General features: G+C 41.3%; 1 protein-coding gene across 4 annotated transcripts in view; it reads left to right on the top strand.

The window, feature by feature from the left end:
• The window catches only part of kdm6ba (lysine (K)-specific demethylase 6B, a), a 66,452-nt gene that overhangs the window by 29,514 nt on the left and 20,381 nt on the right, over window positions 1-16,557 (top strand). For 2 of the 4 annotated variants that reach the window (XM_079463663.1, XM_079463660.1), the window contains exon 1: window positions 2,141-2,589. The exons of 1 other annotated variant lie outside the window; for it this stretch is intronic. The gene's annotated coding sequence lies outside the window, so the exon portion shown is untranslated. Of the gene's footprint in view, window positions 1-2,138; window positions 2,590-16,557 lie in introns of those variants that run through there. One more of the 4 variants, XM_079463662.1, reaches the window with a different exon arrangement.

The following is a 16,557-nucleotide window of genomic DNA, read 5'->3' as shown; positions in this document are numbered from 1 at the left end:
TTAAACTACTTTTACAAGACCTAATATGTACAGGGCTCTCAAGTCTTGAGACACACGCATTTCAACCTGCTCACATGCCACACCTTGTATTCCTCACGCAGAGAAATTACCAGGATAACGCCCACCAAAATGCAACACTTTTAGAGGAATCAAGTGAGTTCCCCATAGAGTTCAGAAGGCCCTGCCATGCACCAGCTAATCAAATAGTAAAATATAGCTACCGAGCAGCCAATCTGAAGATAGCATTGCTGTATCCGGGTAAGATTTAGAAATTCCCACAACAGCAACGTTCACGACATTGATCCAGATGCTCGCTGAAGTAGCTACAGACGAGGACAGCTGTCACATTGATTTAAAGAATAAAAATTATTATGGAATATTAATTTGCCATTTGCCTCTTCCCTGACATATTGGAAACAGACAAATGCAATAATGTCTGGATAAAATATAATGAAATTTTAACAGTACTGTCAAACCTTTGGTTTATTATATTTTATCCATTTGGCTTTTTCTCTGGAAAGACTTATTTTCAAAGATATCAGGGAGAGGCAAATTATCATTCTTTCATGCTCTGAAGGATCAGCTCCCTAAAAAGGTGACCAGGTCAGAGGAGGAGACTGTGGAGAAGACAGTAGTGGAGGCAGGAGGAGACAGCAAGGGTGTCAGTAGAGGATGAGTCCGTGGAAGACACCATAGAGGAGACAGTGGAGAACCCCCTGGAAACAGGAAAAAAGAGAAGATTAAGTAGAGCAGCCACCTATAGTTGTTTCTTTGAGGAGTGGTCAACCCGATGGCCATTCATCACAATGGGAGCCACCAACCCCTGTGCTGAAGGCCTCAAAACCTGCTAAAACCTGTAAACATGCGAATGTGATGCGTGGTTTTACGTCGTAATATCCAAAACCCGAGTTGTCTCGAATGCAGCATTATCTCACATATGCGGTAGAGAGAAGTCTCTGGGAGAAGGGGAAGCAAAAGACACAATCTGTGTCCCCAAGTGGTTTACAAAGCGTCTTATTTTTTTTCACAATCGCCGGAACAACACTGCATACTTGAAGCATGACTTCTGGCGTCTGCGTAGAATTGACGTGTTCTTACACTTTGGGCAAGGTGCACATCATGGTACACCGTAGGCCACAGCACTACCCCATAAACTACAATATGTAGTACTGTAAATTGGCCTTTAGCCATTAATTGTAATCCGTCCGGTGTGTTCAAGTGCAACTTTCGTCCGACACGGGTGTTGCAGCGCGACGCAAAACAACGCCACAGTCGGCTCTCCTCAGCGTTACTTCTTTGGCATCAGTTTGGTGTGTCCCTTCCCTAACTTCCCCATTTGTTGGATCGTAGGAATGGAATCGATGAAGGACGGCTAAAATTAGCTTGAAAGTGTGAATCATGAGATGGATTTGTGGTTGAGTGTTTCTATTTTATTACTGAACAATGTAAGCATGACTTCTCTTGACTAAGTCAGCAGGTTTCCATCTCGCCTGCTTTTCCGGGTCTCGCAGTGGAGCATTTGAGGCTGCACGTGGCTATTCCCTGCCGGCTGGGTGTGCGTGTGTTTGAGGCTGATTTGAGGTGACTTGGTAGGAAAAGAGTAACAGCACAAAACAGCTGTTTCTTTATTCGTCCTTCAATGGCGATGCATACATTCAAACACCATCATCTATATGAAGCAAACACTCGTGGCTTTCTGTTCTCCAGCTAATTTTCAATCATAAGTCTCATACTTTTAGAATAGTTAAGAGAATCATTTCTGTGTTAAAAAATACAGACGTCTCAATATGATCAAAATGCGATTTAAATGGCAGATTCGTGTATTGCAGGACAATCTACATCTGGTGTATGTTTTAGGGTAACTTAGTGAGCGCAAGGCTGTTAAATGAACTTCTGCAGTGATGATGCAGTCTGATTCCAAGATATCACATGTATTGAAGAATGAGATAAAGTAAGATATCCCTTCCGCTCTCTGATCTTCTCTATCTGACACACTGGGAGGGTGAAAACGAGGCTGAGAGCGAGAAAGAGAGAGAGGTGACAGGAGACCGGGGGGGAGGGGCTGTTTAGAGCGAGAGATGTGAAAAAAACGAAAAGAGGCAGGCAGGCCTATAGTGGGGGTTGGGCTTAAGCGCTGTGTGTGTGTGTGTATGTGTGTGTAAGAGAGAGACCAGCTCCTTTCCTCTCTTTGTTTGACTACTGAGTGGAAAAAGCAGAGAGAAAGAGTGTGTGTGAGAGTGTGAGTGAGAGAGAGAAGGATTGAGGAAGGAAGGCAAAGAGAGAGAGAGAACGAGGGACACACTCTTTTTTTATACTTTGGCTCAAAAAAGGAATTCTGTTGTTGTTTGGAGCTGGAATTCTGCATCCTCGACTGTGTCAGCCTTTGCATGGTGTGTGTTTTTGTTTTGCGACCCTGCCGGCGTGCGAATGTGTGTGTGAATGTGTGTTTGAGGGGGGCAGGTAGTCAATTCTGCGGCTGGTTAAAAGGAAAATAAGAGCCGAGATTTTGCTGAGCTCGTCCGGCCAAGAGACTGAACAAGCAGCTCACACTGTGGATTTACCTCAGAAACACAGGGAATAACGCTCAAGGTAAGGCTAACTCTCCCCTCTCTCTCTCTCTCTCTCCACCTCTATCCCTATGTTTCTTTGTGCGTCAAGCAGGCATTTAAACTGAACTCGTGAAAGTATCCGGGCTGCATTTGGACAGCTCAGCAGAATGAAAACACTTGGGTCGAGAGCAAGAGAAAGTTAAACTGGTTTTTCCAGTAGGAATGCCGCACAAAGGACGCTTGTTGTATGCAGTCATTCCAGCTTGCTCTGTTTGTGTATTTGTCATAAACACACACTCGCATATACACTCACACTTTCTGTTTTTCTGTAGGTCATATTGTCTTTCTCTTTCAAACATGTTCCTCGTCTCTGTGTATGTGTGTTGTATAAAGGTTAATATGTTTTGACTTTGTCAATTGTGTTTTTTAATGTAAAGTTTGTTTGCATTTTGTAATGTAGGCACTCTTTGTATGCGTCCATCGTGGCAATCGGAAGAGATGGTTAGGCATTATCTGTTAGGTGAGAACTAGAGTAAATCCCAGCGCTTGGGTGATATAAGTGTGTTAACCCTTTACTTCCTCCTGGCTGTGTGGTTGTCTCGAGTACACATCCATTACCGGCATCCTGGAGTGTTTCGATCAATCAAGAGTCATTGTGTTTGTGTGTGGTGTCAGTGTCATGGGCGTGTATCTGTTGGCACCGCCCCTAATTAAAGCGCTCCAGTATGATGAAGAAGCACTAAATATTGCCGGACGAACACACTTCATAATTGTAATGAGAAAATATGTACAACGCAGCCCTCGTGTTCTGTCAGGGTGTCAGTATCGCTCTTCAGCCGGAGAAGATCCTTTCTCACTCTGTCTGTTTTCTCTCTTGACCTCGTTCGTCGTCGCAGTAGCACATCAGACTCGGTTCGACTGAAACATCTAGCGTCGCCAGTGATGCTTTCCATCAGCGCGTGTCGCCCTCAGGCCAGACTTGCTTTTAGCCTACATTCGCTGTCAGTAACAGCAGCATGGCTCGTAGCTGATGCTAAACTCACGCGCAAGCTAACTCTGTTAGCTTTAGCATTGTGAGGGCTGTTATTACCCATAATGCCATAGTGATTAGCAAGGTGCTAATCTATTCATTTGCTGCTAATGTAATTGTCAGCTCTGATAATGACTGGGTCGTGTTTATTTATTTCTGTAATTGTTCGTTTACATCACGTTTAGTCGATGCGTTTATCCAAAGTGACTTGCAAATAAGCTAAGATAGCTACAGTTTTATTTCCTAAAAGATTACCTTCATGCGGTGCACACCTGGGATTAGCAAACTGTGTCAGCAAAGAAGAATTGGAGAATAAATGTTTATTCTTGTTACGTTTTTGTGTATACCTAATACAGATGCTCAGAGCTCACGTTAACCCCTAAGAAATTCCTGGGGTGAGTGAGCACTTAAAAACAACTGTTTCTTATGCTGTTTCGATCAATAATTGTAGTAATTCTGCTATTTTGGCAGTTAAATGTTGCATCAAGAAAAGCTGCATTCTGTCTTCATCTTGATGGCTTTGACTCGGACTGTCTTCATTGTACGTTCTCTCTTTTTATCGCTCGCTGTGATGGGCGTTTGTTCGTCTGCAGATGTGCACGCACAGCGAGGTGTGCTAATGTGTGTGTGTGTGTGTCCCCTGAACCCCACCCCCCCAGGACAGGACAGGCCTCGCTGAACGGGGGATTGTGCATTCATTGGAATGGAGAGAGAGAATAGAAGAGGGAGGGAGGAATGATTGAGTAGGCTGCCTGGAGAAGAAAAGAAAGAGAGAGAGATGGGGGAAGGGAAATGTTGCTTGGCTGGTGTTTTGCTCTTGGTTAAAGGAGGAGCGGGGGAGGCGGGTAAGGTAGACATCCAGCTGGTCGGTTTGCGAGAACGATATAGAAACATCAGAAGAGGAGAAAATGGGGAGATGCCGGAGGTCCGCGAGCAAACGTCTCATGGGGGTCATATGTGCATGGCAGACCTTAGCATAGATACTTCTGCTGCCTGTGTTTATAAGCCTTTGCCAGAGGAAACTCTTTTTGTCACACCAGCAAAGCCGCTGTGAAAGTGCTGATGGTGCACATGGTTTCTTGGTGAGATGTTTTGTTTGTAAGACTTTGTTGGGAGTCACAAAGATGAGAGGATAGACAAACGGTGTCTCCCCGATCTATCTCTCTCTTTTCTGAGAGTCAAGCATTTTCAGTCTAGCATACGCGCTCATGAATTGCTTATTATCGTGAGCGTGCAACCTGATCACTCCAAATGCACACCTGTGTTTCCTGTACCTCCTTTGTCTCGTTCAAGTCCACTGGGAATAAGGTGGTACTGATACACACACACACACACACACGCTCTTAAATAAACAAACAAAGCTGTTTACATACATATAATAAGCATACAGTGTGGAAATCGGCATTTGCGTTGCCTCTCGAGTGTCTTTGTGTGAAAAGCGTGGAGCCATCCGTATTATTTTTGTATTCTTATACAGTGTGTGCGGAGTAATGATGAAAGAACATTGACAGCCACATCAAAAGACTGTACACCACATCCATGCAAACCGACTGAGAGTGAAAGAGAGATGAAGGTCAACGTTGCTGTGAATTGCCCTTCGCAACCCATTTCGCTTCTGTAATGATTTTCAAAGAGAAAAAACGTTGGCTTTTCATTAGAAAATAGTTTTTATTAAACAACACTCGCATTTTCAAAGTGCTTGCCCATCCACGCTGAAAACACTTACATTGATGTAAAGACATTTCATTTCTGTCAGCCGTTTTTTGTCGTGTGTATGTAGAAACTGACATTATCACTATATGTATGTCATTGTTTTCAAAACCCTCATTTGGGAAAGGATGACGTATTTTTCAGTATCCTGTTTTATAGAGATCATCAAAATCCTTTCGGCATTTTGATATCTACTTTGGAGAGCGCTTTCAAAAAGCTTGTGTGGACCGGGCCTGAATGTTGGCTCTGGCTCTAGCACCCGTTGGCCAATTCTGAGTCTTACACCATATTTACATAGTTGCTAAATTTGTATCCGTTCACATGTTGGGGTGTCTCAGTGGGTCATATTTAACAGCTGCCACTTGCGAAGAGTTTGAATATATAATTCAGTCAATGTTCAGACAGGCTTTCATGGCCAGTGAGCTTCTTTTCTTGCTGAAACCGTCTGTAGTTGGAGAGCTGTGCGTGCTTTGTTTGAATTCTCAGTTTGTAACTCTGTCAACTGCCTCTGTTGTTTGGTTTTCTCCTATATGTGTTTGCTGACAACTAAAAACATTTCTTGTTAAACTTAAAATGGTTTGTGTGTGTGTTTGCTTGTGTTTTATAGGCAGTCTAGACGTTTTGTAAGCCATTTACGCCAGATTTTTGGAGCATCCCACACACTATACAATCTTATGCCTGTTAAAGAAATCAAACAGACCGAACATATAGTTTTGTTCAAGTGCATTATGGGCCGTGACCCCTTTGTAACCTCAGTGATCGAAGGGCGTTTTGTATTACTAAAATGGAGTCATGTGACTAAGTGATAGGGTTACACCATCAATGGATAAAATGGCACAGACCCAATCAATAGCAGCGATCATAGAGATATATAGAGCAAGAGGTCATGTCAGGGTCAAAAGTGTATGTGTTTGAGCATGTTTTCTGTCTATTTCTTCTGCCTACATTGCTCTCTCTTTCTGGTTTTGCTCTCTGTAATGCCGCTATGTGCAAGCTGCTTTTCTAACCCAGTTCTCCAGTGAGCTTTGACCTCTTGTGTGAGGTGTGTACGTGTTTGTGCCAGAGAGAGATTTTAATTGTACTCTGACCTTGTGTACTGTTGTGTAACGTCTCTATGTCAATGTGTGTGTAAGGTGTACGATAAGAACTGGAGCCGTTCTGGCTGCACAAAAGTGAGATTTTCTGCAGGTCTGTACGAGATCTGGTGAGTTCTTTGGACTGTGGTGTGTGTGTGTGTGTTTGCTCTGCCTCTGCAACCTGATCCATTTCCTGAAGAGATTCTGTATAGATGACCCCTGTGTGTGTGTGTGGGGGGGGGGGGGTGGGTAGGTTGCAGTCAAAGTCATTGTTGATTTAATTGATTTCTTGATGTCTTCTGTGATGTCTGGGCCTATTTCAGCTTTTTTTCACGTGAGCGTGTGAATGTGTATGTTTATGACACACTTTATGTGTTTCACATGGTATATAAGTGGCAGCTTTGTCTTAGCCTGTTACAGTAGTTAAAATAGGCCCCTGACAACGAACAAGGCAGTGCAATAAATGTTTTCATATAGATAAAAATACACCAGGAATGACAGATAGAATGGATAAGGAATTCAACTATTGACTTTTTGTAAAATAACTTCTATTAAAACCATCAAATGCATATTTTATGTGTAAACCATTTTACATTTATTTGTATAAACCATTTATAAAAGAACAAACCGAAACGTTTTAAAATGTTGCTTCGTCACCCGCCGCGTTTACGGACCCGTCCATGCGTCTATTGAAAGTGTGATTTGTAATCATTTTAATGCTATAATATCATTATTTTATTCAAGCAGTATGATACCAGTCTATAGAGGACTGACACTTTAAGCTCTTAGATTTATGTTTCATCAGTAAGAGATGGAGGTAGAAATGAAAGCTTTGGGATTTGAGGTTTTGATCCCGAATATTCACTTCCATGTTGGTGTGAGCTGTCGTAAACATGTTACCACCTTCAGTCCAGCAGGTACAAGATTCAAGCAGTCATATGATGTGTGTGTGTGTGTAAAGCTGGTTCCATTTGTTTATAGCTGCATCAATGGCAACTGTGGATGTTTCTTTCAATGAATGTTTATGTGGAGCCATTTGCTTGCAGCTATAGTGGCGTCCCCTGCTGTGTGTATGTGTAAGTGTGTGTGTGTGTGTGTGTGTGTGTGTGTGTTCATGTGCTCTGGTTGAGAATAAATAGAACAGCAGTGTGATTTCACACCCCTCCTCCACCACTCGCCCCGCCTCTTCAGCATCAGTGCATCTGTGTCATGTCACCGGGTTTTGCTGTCCCAGAGTAACCCTCCCCCTTCCTTACTCCCAAGCACTCTCTTTCTTCTCTTTTTGTCCTTATTATAATTCTGCCCTTATAATTGCGTTTATATATATTTAATTAAATCCTACATATAGAGACTACCTTGTAACATAACATATGTAAACATTCATGCAAGAAATAGCTTGTGGAATGTTTTTCTCTGTGTAGCAGCAGCCCAGTCGTACACGTGCATCACATATTTATGTGTACACGCGTGTGTGTGATCGCAGAGAAAGATAGCACAGAAGGCTTTTGTATGTTAATGTGTGTGTGTGTGTGTAGCCTGAGGCTCCTCCCCCAGGGAGAGACGGACAGGTGTGGAACAGATTGAGTTCTGCCTCATTGATGCAGTCTCTGCACACACACATATATATGCACAAATACAAGGCGACACCTGCACGCAAAGTGTAAAGACAGTGTAGTGTGCAACACAGACACAAAAATGCATACACGCACAAACTGCACACCACAAGTAATGCAACACAAAGTTGCATACCCATTAGTGTAAACAATACACATGCACACAGACATCAACAGCACAACACAACTCGTACAATACAAACCTGCCTACCTGTTAATGAAAACATATACAAATACACATGCACACAGACAGCACAACACTATTTGTACTATACAAACCTGCCTACCTGTTAATGAAAACATATACAAATACACATGCATACAGACACAACTCGTGTAAAGAAAATCTTCTTACACATTCATGTAAACGCACAATTAGATGTGCTCAGGATACTAAATACTGCCCTGACCAGGACTTTACCGGAGCTGACAATGGTCAGAAACCTGTACTGCTGTGTAGTCTATTAACTGATGCTATGACATAATGTTATGTGTGGTCTCTCTTCAGAAACTCCCACAACACACCTCAGCTTTCTTACTATCTGACCTCATTCCATCCCGCTTTCTGCTGTTAAGCACATAATCGCACGTGCATTATGATGTAAATTTGTTGACAATGTGTTTTTGTTTGTACCTGATATGACACAGTGTTTACAAAAACACAAACCTTAATCATTAGAATCTGAGTTGGTGTTAAAAGTATTGTGCAAGCTCATTACTTGTTAGTAGATTTTCCCTTGTGTGTTTGTGTGTGGTCTTGTGTTGGTTGAGGGACACCATGTGTGGATCATATGTAAATTTTATCTATGTTCGTATGACCAGATGGTCTTACTGGGGAAAGAGTATTATATATTTACACCATAGCTCTTTTTTTTACAATTGCCAACATCTGAAATAGTTTGTTACAAATATTATTTTATACATTAACCATATTCACCAAGAGTTAAGTTGACACACATAAAGGCCTGTTCAATAATACCATTAAAACGAGGTATTCCAATAATATTCCAATAATTCCTAGCTGGATTAATATTTATCCATAAATCCATACCCAAAAGAAACGCACCTTCAAAAGAAACTCCAGCGCTAGAAATCCATTCTAATATTAACACACAACAATGCTCCTTGCATGATCATAACCCTTCTTTTCCAAATATAGTCCTTGAACTTTTTATTTTTGGTAATACATCAGCCAGAGGTTCTCAAGCTTTCTGACCCTCCCATAGACAGCAGCACAAAGTACTACTCTCAAGGCGCAAAAGTTAGTAAAATCCACCTAATTCGAGTGGTACAACCTTAATTTCATGAAGTTACAAGAATACGTTTTGTGCAACAAAACAAAAAAAACTCAACATTTCTGTGTCATTGCAACAATGCACATCCACGGAAGCAGGGTAGTTCATGACATCATTTTTGTCTTTGATGTCTTCTATGTGTTTTGGCCTATTTTCTTTTTTCCACCTTCATCTCATAAAATCGAATTAGATGCAGCATAGTTTCCGCTAGACGTTGGGTAACGATGTTATACATAAAGGTCCACAAACAACATTATCAAAACCCATCAAATTATAACATTTACCTAGAAGATACCATGGCATCATCTTTGAAACCCTTGACTCCCGTAGTTGCTCCCAGCATGGAAAAGCAACACTGATTATAATCATACCTGTCAACACTCCCGTTTTGGTCAGGATTTACCCATTTTTCACACCCATCTCCGGTTAAAACAACCGGGGAAAAATAAATCTAGAACAGACCGTGGAATGCATTCGCGAAAGGAATTCTAGTCTAGACGTTTTTAGTTGTGGCATTTTTTAAGATGGTCTTTATTTTTGTTTATCCTTTACAAACGTGCACAACGGGAAAGTTAGGTTCCAGCGGTTTACCTGCCATTCTTCCGCTGTGTCTGCACACTGCACAGCGTATGTGACCGCGCTGATGACTTCATTTAATTTTTTTTATTCACCGTTATAATCTGATGTTTACTGATCTTCTTTTTAGAAATGTCCATAGGATTTGTATTAAGTCTAATCATTGACTCGAATCGAATCGAGAGCTTATGAATAAAATTGAATCAGAACATTAGAATCGATACCCAACCCTATTTTTATAATGAATTATAGGGCTGGGTATCGATTCCGATTTATAGATTGATAGTTCGAAGACTCTACACATCTGTTGTGGTGTTAAAGCTACAGTTGGTAAATACAGCCGCTAGAGGGCCCACGATCAAAACAACAATGGCATAGCTTGATAACGCTTGATGAATGATGGGACCTGTCGTCTTCAACTCCACCGATAATGGCCATCAATCACGGGAACGAGAAATCATGTTAGCGGATGAAGAAAAGTAATAAAGTTTTATAAACATTGCGTATAATTGTGGTCCATAAATAAGTGACTGCTCGGAACAAGCAAGTGACTTGCTAGACACTTGTTCCGCATTTGTCCACGACACTGTTGTCATGTGGTTTCTATGTCAGAAAAGGCGGTAACAACGGATAACACGGATATGACGCCATTGACAGGCAACTGTACTGTGTCACTGTTAGGAATGCCGATTATCTCATGATTTACAAGTAGTTGGAAACATTTGAGATATTGTAAGTACTCATCTGAACAAAATGTATAACGCTGGCTTAGTGGTTTTTGGATATTTTACTGCAAAATTGTTATAAACTGCACCTTTAATGGTAGTTGACTTGTTCAGACAGACAATGCAGTCTTCATGCATAGTTGTTCAAAGTTAGTTAATGTTAGTAATAAACAATGTCCTGCTCACTTGAGATCTGTTTAACTTTTTACATGTTAAGTTAATGCCTCAGGGTTTAAGATTTATTTGTGTGTTGATGTAATGGAGAAGATTTAGAAGCGTGTACAAGCCTGTTGGTTGATCGCCTCAACACACTGTTTCCTAGACTGTTGTTCTTGTTCCTGGCTCCATTTCTGCAGTGACGTGTGTGTGCAAGAGGTTCTGTCTGTTTTTTTTAGGTTTTTGGGGTAAAAACTGAGAAAATTGCCGGTTTGTTGTGGGCTGCAGTCTGTTTCTCAGACTCGCTGCTGTTATGTGGTCAACTGCATCTGTGAGAAATGGACCCCACCCTCATGAATGACTGACAGATGTTCAAAGATGTTTAAATATTCATGAAAGACACATGCACACCCAGATACTTTAAAGCGAGCCGGTGTTTATGTGCTTGGCTTTGTTGGTTACTGTTTAGACAACAGTGCATGCGTGTGGGTACATGTTTGCATGTGGGTTAATTGCACAAACCATACAGGGCTGAATTTGACCTTTTCTTGAGATGTGTGGTAAAAGTTCACTAAACTAGATCTTTACCACAGCGTCAGCACCCACCCACCTTCCTGCACACCTACCCACACAAACTGATCATAATCGTAACCACAGAGTCGCAGACAGACTAGTGGGCAGCGACCTGATGGACCAAACAAATGAGACGGCTTTGACCTCAATGTCTCATGTAACTCTGAAGCAGGGCCTGTTGCTCATTGAGTACAACAACAGTAAGCGGTGCGAACACAAAGGGCGAGGGTTTGATTCCCAGGAACAAAGCATTTACATTACATTTTTGGTTGAAATATTTCACTTTATGAAGAGTTGGTAAGCTTTTCTGACTTGGCATAGTAACCACTAAGAGCACCCTTCCAAACACCCAGACCCTCTTAAACTGCACTCTTAAGAAAATATAAAAATCTGGTTGTTTCTATGTGCTTTTGTGAGAGTTTTGGTGCGTGTGTGTGTGTGTGTGCTGGGATATTTGGGCTATTGTCCCAACATGAAGTGACGCTCTGAGTCATATGGTGACTAACCATCAGAAAAGTTGAATACAAAACCTTGATTCAGGTAAAACAAGCTTACACACATAAGCGGTGAGCACATGTGTCAGAGAAATGTGTGGATCGTTGGGAGCAGGTGTGGTAACAAGTTTTGTTAGGCAAGTAAAGCGATATAACTGTTCTATTCTATAACAAACAAGAAAAGTATATCAGTGACAGCCTTTTTGCTGTCTGAGGCCCTCGGGGGTTACTGTTTTACCAAAAGTAATTCTGGATTAATGTGGTCAAATGGTCATTTAAGGTTTAGTTTTATTTTGCTTATGAGGAGAACTGGAACACTTTGTGTCCTTCTAAATGTTTTATAAGACCAACTTGTGAGGACATTTTATGCTCATAAATTGGCTAAATCAAATTAGGTTGAGCAATGATCCATATTATCATATTATGAAAAACATTGCTTCCACGCGGGGTCCTCACTGGTCTAACTTTTAAGGAATGGTATGTGTTTTTGTAGTACAGTGGCAGGTGGCTTTTAAGAGATTACTTATACATTGGCAGAACAGGTTTTTTGGGTTGGTGAGGTTGTGCTAAAGTGTGCCTCGGGTATTTATTTGTGTTATTTGGTTCTGGAAGAACGTCACTGAAGAATAAACATACATGTTCTTTTATACTGGATTAATAACAGGATGTGTACATTCAATATGTTCGAATACATTCCATTTTTTATGTCTTGTTAAATATACAGTATATGTAGTTAAGTAATAGACAAATCATGTTTCATCTGGGTTTATGTGTAGGGTAAAGTAAATGTCACTTTCATATAAATGTCTTAATATGAAAAGCATTGGACATGTGGGCGCAAATATAGCTACTTGGATCTGTGTTTGTACACACCTGCATATCTCATGGGCACACAATGAGGAATTCCATTTTCTCGTGTTTTCTGTCACATGCTGTCTCTTGCTCAAGCACCAGACATAGACTTTGACTGCGATTTTGAGTCTTGGAGTCATAATGTCCCTCACAGACCCGCACTTTCATATTTGTTTGGTCTGTGCATTCTCTGAATAGTCTTCACCTTCAGAGAGTATAGTACCCTCTGTCTTTTTTGGAAATAGAAACACTATGGCCTTTTCTCATCTACCTCCTGTACACTCCCCCTCACTGACCTTTGAGCTCATGGAGTCTGTCAAGGTTCACAGTGACATTTCAAATGAAGGGCTAGATCTTAGCTATGAGATTTCAGAGCTTGATTCCACAAAAGATAGTACCTTGTTTCTCTTTGAACCGAAATTTGCGCATTTTCTAAACAAAATGTGAGTGGTGTTTGTGCAGTGTTTGAATTTTTAAGTGTAGGGGGATTCACATATGTTTAGATTTTACAGTTGTTGTTGGAGGTCAGCTTTTAACTCTATAGTCTGAGCAGCTGTCTACCTGCGGGGTGTGACCTCTTGACATTCAGGTCATAAGTCGAGTGCCCTGACTGTTTCTATTTTGCAGCTACCAATAAACATATAAACCCACTTTATCTGTCGATAAAAAGCTGTCGATGGAGAATGGGACATTGGGATGATCAAATCAGATGGGGTGTTGTTTCTTCCCTTAACTGTGACAAGAACAATGTCCTTGAGAATTTGTTGTAGTCTCTCCACTGTTTGGGGGTACGCAAGTGTGGCGCGTGTGTGTATTTATGTGGTAGGTTGACGTGGACACATTGGGGAGGGGTGGTTGTTAAGCCTCTGAAAGAATCAGCAATGTGTGGCACCTGTGGTAACTAAGAGCTTGTCCACACAAATGCGTTTTCGGCCTTTCGTCCACACTGAGACAGCATTTTTTCTCGACGAAAACAGCTTTTTCGAGAACGCATTTGAAAAGGGATACATTTCAAAACGCTATTTTTGCGTTGTAGTGTGGATGAGGAAAACGGAGGGGTTAAAAAATTCTGACACGTTTTTCGTCATGTGACGCAGTTGTTTCGGCTGCTCTCCTGTTTGATAGCAGTTACCCGTAGAAATTACTGTTTGGTCTTTGCTCCACATTGCCGCAACATAATACGGCAATTAAATAAACACCTGACAGAAATGACACATGCTGACGTGTCTTTTACCTTTTACTAATGCGCAGTACATGGATGTAACGAAGAGCGTTTTAAAAACAAAAACTCAGTTTTCAAATGAAATTGCACTAGTGTAGAAAGCAGAGGAGGGTAGAGTAGAAAAAATCTATAGAAAAACTAGAGAAATTGTTACTTTGAGAAAGAGAAAAGTTACTTTGTATTTGATTATATACTTGTGGTGAGGTAGGCAGGACGAGAGTTGGGATTGTAGGTCTCGTATCACGGAGGAGATCGGGAGCAGAAGATGACGAGCGACCGGACCAGAGAGGACCAGGTCTCGACTTTAGGTTGTGTTTTATTGTTTGTTTATTTCATTAAATGGATTTAATCAATATTTTTAATTATTATTATTATCATTAGCATATATCTTTGCCATAGACACACAGAGACTGAAGAATAGACAAGCTTTTCTGTAAATTTCATCTATTCCCAATGTCAATGTAGCCTACATAACTTATTTAGAAACTCGACCATATCAAACTAAAGTGAACCTGCTGAGTTTTGTGTTTACAACCCACTTAACTAATGCTCTAGAACATCTGCAGGTGCCCTCTTATATGAAATACAAACAGATTTTAGTACAAAACTCATGTTGACTCATCTTGTTGCTTGTGTCACATGTGTGTTGTGAAAACCTCTTACTTGTTGATGGCGTATGGTTCACTGTTTACAAGTTTTCTTCCTTCCGTTCTTCAAATGAATATTTCTGCAAGCCCATGTCTCTTTGTCTAACAGGTCACTCTAATGTTGCTGTGTCTGACAATCAGGATCGGGCGAGCAATACAATGATGCATTTGCAGCTTTTGTTTGATAGATAAGGTTCATATCCACTTCATTCAATGGTCTTTGGGTCCCGCTAAGTGGAGTGAGTAACCTGCGAACTGAACAAATCATTTGAACTGAATCATGAACCTATTCAGACGGTTTTGCCCATCGTTCAATTAATGCTTTCAGAAGAGTTGACTCAAAAGAATCAATCACTCAGGAAAAAGAGACGACAACCTTGAAATACGGGACACATTTTAAAATGAGGAAACGACACGAAGTGTCACGACGTAAAAGGACAGATTCTTTTATTAGAAATATACTCAAGTAAGAGAGCAAGTACTCCCATTAAATTTGACTTTAAAAGTACATATTTTCCAAAATGTTACTCAAGTAAATGTAGCGAGTTACTACCCACCTCTGGTAGACGGCATATAATTAATCCAGTGCTGATTCAGTGAAGCACACAAAGTGGGAGCAGAATGATGATTTAAAGGCCACTACATGTTCTCACGCAGGCTTACGCATAGATACACATACCACACAGTTCTGCCATTGCCCATCTGACAGTTATGCATATTTCATTTCTATCTATGTGTGTGATCTGAATTCTGCTGTGCTCGTGGGAATGCCGGTATATTTAGCTTGTGTGTGAAAGCTGGGTTTTATGAGACTAAGCTCTGTTCCGCCCTGTTTATGAGGCCTGAGTCAAGCAATCATAACAGAGCTTGGTCTCAGGAAATAAATATGTTTAAATAACCCAAAACAGAGAAAACACTCAACATATGCATATCAAGTCTAGTGTGATAACGGTATGTTACTGTGTATAAACACACTGAGTGTTTTGGTGTGGGAAAGATCACAGGGCATCACACCCTCGTCACACCAGTGGTCATATCACTTCCCCCTCTGATGTGTTCAGATTCCCACCATACACACATAAACATGGTCACAGTATTGGATAGCAGAGATACAGTGCTGTGGTTAGTTGCAATGTGACGTTACAAAAGCTCAAAAAATGAATAGTAGTTTGTTTCCTGTATCCCAAAGAAAGTAATTGCACATGCTTCATTAGATGCCTGTTTTGGTAGGCGTTATGCTCCGAGCAGCTCACATCCTGTGTGTGTGTGTCCTTCCTCTGCTGTCCAAGACGCATGGTTCCCGTGACACACACCCATGGTTTTGGCCGGCCTGTTGTGTCTCGCTGCCACTGATGTAACCTTGCTAAATTTAACATGCTGATCACACGCACACAGCGTCTGTTTGCAGTTGCATGGACATACCATGCTGTCCACACACTTCGTCAAGAAACATCCTGACTCATAGATGGCACACGGCAAAGGTTTCTATGAAACTTTACGTCTGTGAGATTATTGAAGATGAAATGCCTATACTGATTAGTTTTGCACTATTGACAATATTCAAATGGCCTGTCCACTGTCTGCAGGTCATTCTATATGAATTAAGTTCTCGGCATACCTCTATTCATCCTGCTATATCTGCTTCTAATATTTATTCAATTCACCTTGACATCATACTCCGGTCTAAACTACTCTTATTCTTTTAACCGGCAATCTGTTATTATTAGTATACACATGGTATGACGCTCTTGATTGCGTCATTGGATTGACGGAGAACAGGAAGTCTTAAGAACAGCGTGTTTTACACATCATATTTTGAATATTGTATTCAGACTTATTCATAGTGGGGAGGTGGTACTGTCCTCCCGGGTGGCTGTAGGAGTAAGACAGTCACGAGTCCGCCTTAAATGAGGAAGTAGGCGCGGCTGTGAGGGAATTCCGGGGCCGTGCGGTGACGTCAGACGCGAAGGCGGCACCGTGGAGAGAGAGAGAGAGCGCGCATGTGCTGAGCGGTCCCTTTAAAAAAACCAGCGCCGCTC

This window comes from Barbatula barbatula (genome assembly GCF_947034865.1).
Source record: "Barbatula barbatula genome assembly, chromosome: 1".
NCBI classification, from domain to species: Eukaryota; Metazoa; Chordata; class Actinopteri; order Cypriniformes; family Nemacheilidae; genus Barbatula; species Barbatula barbatula.
The sequence above is the reverse complement of the archived record's forward strand: the minus strand, read 5'-3'. Positions and strand labels throughout refer to the sequence as shown.